At 41.5% G+C, this 8,110-nt stretch overlaps 1 non-coding gene across 1 annotated transcript; it reads right to left on the bottom strand.

Annotated features, from left to right (window-relative positions):
* Nucleotides 1-7,626: 7,626 nt before the first annotated feature.
* On the bottom strand, nt 7,627-7,733 carry LOC148581187 (small nucleolar RNA R71). The gene has a single exon (XR_015893965.1). It is a non-coding gene; the product is annotated as a small nucleolar RNA R71 (small nucleolar RNA).
* Nucleotides 7,734-8,110: the final 377 nt, after the last annotated feature.

Below are 8,110 nucleotides of genomic sequence, written 5' to 3'. Positions count from 1 at the left end.
TAGGTTGGACAGTAATGTATTTTCGCTTTGTGTTTTTATCAACATGTCGTCCACGTAGACTTCCATGATTTTCCCGATGTAAGCAGAGAAGACTTTGTTCATTAACCTTTGATAAGTAGCTCCCGCATTTTTGAGACCGAAAGGCATCACGATGTAGCAGTAGTTTGCTTTTGGTGTCAAGAACGATGTTTTTCCTTGATCTGGTGGATACATGGGGATTTGGTTGTATCCTGAATAGGCGTCCATAAACGATAGGTATCTATATCCGGAGGAAGCATCTACCAGAGCGTCAATACTTGGGAGTGGATATGGATCTTTTGGGCAGGCTTTGTTGAGATCGGTGTAATCAGTACACATGCGCCACTTCCCATTTGATTTTTTCACCAAAACTACGTTGGCTAGCCATAGTGGGTACTTGACTTCTCTTATGAATCCTGCCTCCAGTAGCGTTTGTACTTGTTCTTCCACAGCTCGGGATCGTTCTGGTCCGAGTTTTCTTCGCTTCTGCTGCACCGGCCGAGATCCTGGATAGACCGCCAACTTGTGGCACATTAACTTAGGGTCTATGCCTGGCATGTCTGCGGCTTTCCATGCGAAGAGGTCGGCATTATCTCGCAGGAATTGTATCAGTGAGTTTTTTGAATCTCCTCTTAGGACCGGGCCGATATTAGTCGTTTTATCCGAGGTATCTCCAATCTGAACCTTCTCTATCTCGCCTTCTGGGTGCGGACGGAGTTCCTCCCGACGCTGAGCTCCGCCAAGCTCAATTGTATGAAACTCTTCTCCTCTTCCTTTGAGGTTTAAGCTATCGTTATAGCAACGACGTGCCATCCTTTGATCTACTTTTACCGTGGCTATCCCCTCTGTAGTTGGGAATTTCATGCATAGATGTGGGGTTGAGACTATTGCGCCGAGTTGATTGAGCGTTGTCCGACCTATGAGAGCATTGTAGGCTGAACTTACGTCGACTACTATGTAGTCTATTTTGAGGGTCCTAGATTGGTTCCCTTTTCCAAAAGTAGTGTGTAGCGATACGTATCCCAATGGTTGTATCGGGGTGTCTCCTAGTCCAAACAGATTGTTCGGGTATGCTCTAAGTTCCCCTTCATCTAAGCCGAGTTTGTCGAAAGCTGTTTTGAATAAGATGTCGGCAGAACTCCCTTGGTCCACTAGTGTGCGGTGTAGATTGGCGTTTGCCAGTATAATTGTGATCACCATGGGATCGTCATGTCCCGGAATGATGCCGGATGCGTCCTCTTTAGTAAATGTTATCGCCGGGATGTCGGGTGCTTCCTCCTTTCCCTCAACGTGGTATACTTCTTTGAGATATCTCTTTCGGGACGATTTGGAGATCCCACCTCCTGCGAATCTGCCATGTATCATGTGGACGTGCCTTTCTGGTGTCCGAGGTGACCGTTCAGTTCGTCCATCATCTTCGTCTCTCCGTCTTTTTCTTTGGTCGTCATCCCGGGTGGCCAGAAATCGATCTAATTTGCCTTCTCTTACCAATTTTTCTATGATGTTTTTCAAGTCGAAGTATTCGTTGGTAGAGTGCCCTCGAATCCGATGGTATTCACAATATTCCTTCCGATTTCCTCCTCCCCTTTTGCCTTTGAGTGGTCGTGCTGGGGGAATTTCTCTGTATGGCAGACTTCTTTGTATATGTCGACCAAGGATGCTTTGAGAGGAGTATAGTTGTGGTACTTTTTGATTTTCTCACCCTATCGATCTTCTTTCCTTTTGGAGTCCTTGTCTTTGTCTCGGTAGGAAGCTCCATATTTTGAGGTTTCTCCCAACCGAGCGTTCTCTTCCATGTTGATGTATTTTTCTGCTCGCTCCTGTACTTCGTCTAGGGAGGTAGGATACTTCTTTGATATGGATTGGCTGAAAGGCCCTTCTCGTAAGCCATTGATAAGCCCCATGATGGCGGCCTCTGTTGGTAAACTTTGTATGTCCATGCATGTTTTGTTGAATCTTTCCATGTAGTTGCGGAGGCTCTCCCGATCTCCTTGCTTGATCCCTAGTAAGCTGGGTGCGTGCTTGGCCTTATCTTTCTGGATGGAGAATCTGGCCAGGAACTTTTTGGCCAGGTCGTCGAAGTTTGTGATGGACTTCGGAGGTAGGTTGTCGAACCATCTGATCGCCGTTTTTGTGAGAGTTGTTGGAAAAGCTTTGCAGTGAACGGCGTCTGAGGCATCGGTAAGGTACATCCTGCTTCTGAAATTGCTAAGATGGTGGTTGGGATCTGTGGTGCCATCGTACAAAACCATATCCGGAAGCTTGAAGTCTTTTGGAATTTTGGTCTTCATGATTTCCCTGGTGAATGGGTCCTGTTCTTTGCGTGAAGTTTCCTCAGGAGTGGTCCGAGGAGCTTCCGTTTTGAGGTCGGCCTCTAATTGTTGTAGTTTTTCTTCTAGTTCTCGACGTCGCCGTACCTCTCTTTGCAGATCCTTTCCGATCTCCCGTTTTTGCTGGGTTTCTTTCTCAAGTTGTTTTAAACGATTTTGGAGTGCTTCCATGGCTCCCGGATTTGGTGAGTTTTTGTCCCCGTTGGATTCTGGGGTATCCTTTAGCGTAGTGTCCGCGTTCTTGTGCGGTGTTCTGTTCTCCAGATCTGAATCGTGGTCGTTGTCATGGCCGTCCGCCATTGTTTTGGGATGACTTCCAGGTCCCCGGCAACGGCGCCAATGTTCCGTGGGTTACCTGAAACTGGAGGTCAATCTCGGAGGAGATCTTCTGTACTGGTCGGAGTGGCATGTCTGGCTGGCTGACGGCAGCCGGAGCTGTTGTGTCCGACTTGTTGGTCTTGCTGCACTGCTGATCCTTGGCCACCGGAGGGTGGGGGGTACCTGCAAGAGACTCCGATGCTTAAGTTAGCACGGGTATTAAACAGGTTTTTATGTAGAATCAGAGTATGAGTTATACCTGGGTGCTCCAGTGTATTTATAGTAGCGTGGGTTGACCTTTCTGATAAGATAAGTTAGTTATCTTATCTTATCTTATCTTATCTTGAGTGAAGTCAGCTTATCTTCAAGGGAACCGCATTTATCTCTGTAGGCTGGGATTGCCTTTGGATTCTGGGTCGTGTTCCTCTATTTGGGCCCTTTTAATGGGCTTTGCTGTCGATTTGGCCGAGTTCTTCGTAAAGAAGTCGGTCCGCTTGACCTGAACAGGTCGGTCGCTTCGCTACTGAACATCCCGGTTCGGACAGCTCGACCCTGGGTATGAACAGAAGGGTAAATAATGCAAGTCATCACTCTGCTAGAGAGCAGTAGGAGTAGGAGTAGAATAGAAAACTCTCTTAGATACACTTTTAATTTTTCTGCACTCCACATTTCAGAATTTAATTTAGCTTTATGCAATTTGCATTTCTCTGCTACAATTTTTTCTTCTGCTACAATTTCCTTTTTGCAATTATACACTTCAGTTTATATTGAGCTTGAATTTAAATCTTCTGTTCCAATTGCTTCCAATTTACTTTTATGCAATTTAATTCTTCTGCAAGGGTTCTGCATTTTACAATTCTTGCTGTGATCTGAATTTACTCTTCCTGCAACTTAAATTTCCAGTCACTTGTTCTCAAGATCTCTTCGATTGCTTGCTTTACTGCTTTCATTTAATTTTCCAGCACCCAGCCCCCTTTACATTTAATGCAATTTACTTCTCTTGCTCTTTAAGCTTCTGCCAATTTAAACTTCTGTCCACTTTACTTTCTGCAATTTACAATTCATTGCAATTTACTTTCTTCTAGTTCAATTTCATCTAATTCACCAATGTTAGCTTGACTAAACTAATCACTCACTAAAATTGCTTGATCCATCAATCACTGTGGGATCAACCTCACTCTTGTGAGTTATTACTACTTGATGCGACCCAGTATATTTGCCAGTGATTTTGTGTGGAATCGTTTTTCCCTCAGCACTTATGAGAATGCAAAGATATACAAGGAGAGAGCTAAGAAGTGGCATGACAAGAAAATCTTGAAAAGAGAGTTCAAACCAGGACAACAAGTGCTCCTATATAATTCCAGGCTCAAGGTTTTTCCTGCAAACTCAAGTCCAAATGGACTGGCCCTTATATGATAACCAAGGTTTTTCCACATAGAAGCCTTGAACTTTTGAATGAAGCAACAAATGACATAATCACAGCAAATGGTCAAAGAGCTAAACATTATCTGGGAGGATCTTGGAACAAAGAAGAGAGTGTTCAGGAGTTAGGATGCACAAAGAATGGAAGACGTCAAGCTAATGATGATAAACAAGCGCTTGTTGGGAGGTAACCCAACCAAAGGTAGTTTTTTTTCCTAACTAATTCAATAAAAGGGTTAAGTAGATTTATCTATATTGCAAGGAGCTAAGTTTGGTGTTGCACACCAAAATAATTTAAGGGTGAATGAAGGGTGCTAAGTTTGGTGTTCCACCAAAAATTTTAATTAAGAACACATTTCAACCCTCTGCATAAATGGTTATTAGCTCCAAACAATTAGGGAAACTACTCAACCATTGTCTGTTTTCTAGTTCTTAGTTTTTACTCCCTTTAGCGAAGGCACAAGGTTTCATATATATGGGTGATTACTGCATAAGAGGTATTGGCAAGGGACTAAGTTTGGTGTTCACACACCAAAGTAAGTTCAAAAGCCTACAAACATTCATGCATATTAACCATTTTTCAAGTGCTTGGGGGATAAGCAACTTTCACTACCAGTGCAAAAAAAATATTCAACTTTTTGGAAGGACCATACATGATCAAGAAAAGCATAAAAGCTAAGAAGGAGGATGAAAGACTAAGCAAGAGGATACCAAAAAGTTGTATTATTACTATTTATATCTGCTGTGCTTTAGTTGATAGTTAAAAGTTTAATTGTTCTCCTTTCTGATAAAGTTCACCCTTATCTGCACTCTGCTAGATTACTGTTCTGTTGTTATTCAATTAAGTGTTCTAGTATAAGTGTATGCATCACTCATCCTACTTGAATATATGTCTTGTTCCCCTTTGCTTGAATATAAGTGTCTGCATCACTCATCCTGCTTGAATAAATGTTGAAACAGGAAGTGAATGGCCAATGTGGTAGGAATGATAATAAAGTTCAATGGTGGTTTATATGTTTGATTGATAAAGTAAGCTCAATAATAAAAGTTGCAGGATAGGATATCTCCTTGTAGTGTGAATTTAGTTGCTGTTGTAAAGCCTTCAATTAATAATTGTCCTTGGAAAAAGAAAAAAGCAAGAAAGGAAAGGAAGAAAAGCCAAGAATTGGCAACCAAAAATGAAAGAAACAGATAATAAGGCTAGACACCAATAGCTTGGACCTTAGGACACATACCTGTGATGCCATTGTATTAGGATCTGCTTGGATTATTAGGTTCTGAGGAGTATTTTAAAACTTGGTAACTTGGACTAACTAATCCGGGATTACCAACCGAAAATCCACCATCAAGAGCAACCTAATTACAAAGCATTTAGTGACCAAAAGAGGTGTGAAAAACCACTATTTTATGGTTTATATTGTGTTTAATTGTGTGGTTTTATCATGATCCTTACCCACTTATTCATTAAATTAGCATGAAATTATAATTCCTTCCTGAATTTATAACATGTTTGAAAACTGCTTCCTAGAGACTTTAATTATGTATTTTTAATTCTCCTTTATTCCATTCGATGCCATGATCTATGTGTTGAATGTTTCAGACTTTATAGGGCATGAATGAGTTGGAGATTGGAAAGGAAGCTAGCAAAAATGGAAGGAACACAAGAATTTGAGGAGATAACCAGCGAGAAGTGACGCGGTCGCATGGCTCACGCGACCGCGCAAAGGAGAGCAAATCGCAGTGACGCGGCCGAATGGCTCACGCGGCCGCGCGGATTGGAAAAGCTCAAGCGACGTGGTAGCGTGGACGACGCGAACGCGTGGCAAGAAAAAGCGCGAATGACGCGTCTGCATGGATGACGCGATCGCGTGACATGTGCGATCTGCATAATCTGCAGAATTCGCTGGGGGTGATTTTGGACCTTATTTCGACCCAGTTTTCGGCCCGAAACAGTAGACTAGAGCCAGAGAATATGCAGAAACAAAAGACAACATTCATTCTACACAGTTTTCAGTTTTAGATCTAGTTTTACTCCTTTTAGGTTTCTCTCTCTAGGTTTTAGGAATTTTAATTTTCAATTGGTCTTAGCATTGGAACATTGAGAAAAGTTATTTCCTCATCAAGACTTCGTCATTCTAGTTCATTCTCTTAACTTGGTTTTATTCTTCCATGTTCTTTGCTTTGTTCAATTTTGTCATTTGAATGCTTTCATGATTATTTAGTACAAGGATTATTTCTTCCATTTTAATTTATTTTCCATTCCAATAATCATGTCTTCTTTTAATTCCCTTTCATGTGTTATGGATTTATTATTTACAATGAGTGAGTAGTTCCCTCACTTGATGGGGAGTTGATTGAAAGGAACTCTTGAGTTGGAAGGATTGAAAGAAAAATTGTAATTGGGTTAACTGTTGGATTGTTATCTAATCACTAACACCAATCCCTTTGAACTAAGTGGGTTGCAACTCGTGAACAGATCTAGCATTCCAACTTGTTTGACTTTCCTTTACCTAGTAAAGGATAACTAAACAGAACAACCATTAATTATAAATTAATCTTGAAATCATCCCATCAATGATAGAGATTCCAACTAATCAACTCCCAGTCAAGGCTTTTATTCATATTATTTGAATTTTCTCAATTTAATTTTCCACCTACTTAACTCAACTTCTTGGAACATCTGATTAATAAAATAGCACACTTTTCTGTAACTCGTTGGGAGACGACCTAGGACTTAAACTCCCAGTAATTTTTAATTTAAACTCTCTGTGACATATTTCTAAATTGATAGGCAGATTTTCGGTGAGTTAAGAACTATACTTGCAACGTAACTATTTTAATAATTTTTAATTCACCAACTTCTGTGCTTCATCAATTTTTGGCGCCGTTGCCGGGGAGTTGCAATAGAGTGCTAAAGTTATTAATTAGAATTTATTTATTTACATTTCATTTTATTTTGCTACTATGAGCTGCATGTTTCTTTCGTCAAATGACGCGTTCACTTCCTAATCCGCGCTTGCTAATATTCGATCCTGAAATTGAAAGGACTATTTCACGAATAAGGCAAGAACAGCGTCGGTTAGTCCGCTCTGAGGGCGGATCTGAAAGTGAACTTGAGGAAGAAACCAGCTCCCGTTCTACTGATTCGGTTGTTTTACGTGCAGAAGACATGGCAGCTAGGAGAGTTACCATCCAGGAGGAAGGAGCCCCTGATTTTACAATGCAACCGTTTCAAGCGCATCATCTAGCGGTAGCTACAGATTTTGAAATAAAGACCGCACTGCTAAATTTGATGCCCAAGTTTCATGGCTTACCTGCTCAAGAGCCTATCAAGCACTTGAGAGATTTCCAGGCAGCCTGTTCTACTGTCAGGCGTGATGGTACTGATGAAACTTCAATTTTGCTGAAAGCTTTCCCGTTTTCTCTTGAGGGAAAAGCAAGAGAGTGGTACTACACTCAACCTCTAGCAAATGTATCCAACTGGGATACACTCAGAAAGGAGTTTTTGGAGAAATTCTTTCCATCTGAAGTTACTGATAAACTGAGGAAGGATATTTCTACAATTGTTCAGGATGACAATGAGACTCTCTTTGAATACTGGGAGCGCTTCAATAATCTTCTGGAAGCATGCCCCCACCACAGGATTGACAAGATAGTGTTACTTAGCTACATCACGCAGGGCATGAGGCCCCAAGATAAGACCACATTGGAAATTGCTAGCAATGGGTCTATGAAGAAGTACAAGACCACAGATGAGGCTTGACAATTGATCAGTGATTTAGCTGAATCTACTAGGAACCACAGACAAAAGCAAGGTCGTTCAAAAGCCGTTGCAGAAGTATCCTCTAGTAGAGAGACTGCGGCTCTAGCTCAGAGTATATGTGAGATGACCAACTTGTTGAAGCAGATGCAATTAAATCAACAACAAGCTCAGCAAGCTCAACCTCCTCCACCACAGCAAAACCAACAACTAGTCCCGCAAAGAATTTGCGGAATCTGTGCTGATTATAGCCATTACACTG

The sequence above is a fragment of the Arachis ipaensis genome, chromosome B10 (assembly GCF_059453495.1).
Source record: "Arachis ipaensis isolate K30076 ecotype BB chromosome B10, ASM5945349v1, whole genome shotgun sequence".
NCBI classification, from domain to species: Eukaryota; Viridiplantae; Streptophyta; class Magnoliopsida; order Fabales; family Fabaceae; genus Arachis; species Arachis ipaensis.
This window is presented reverse-complemented; position numbering and strand designations above follow the sequence as displayed.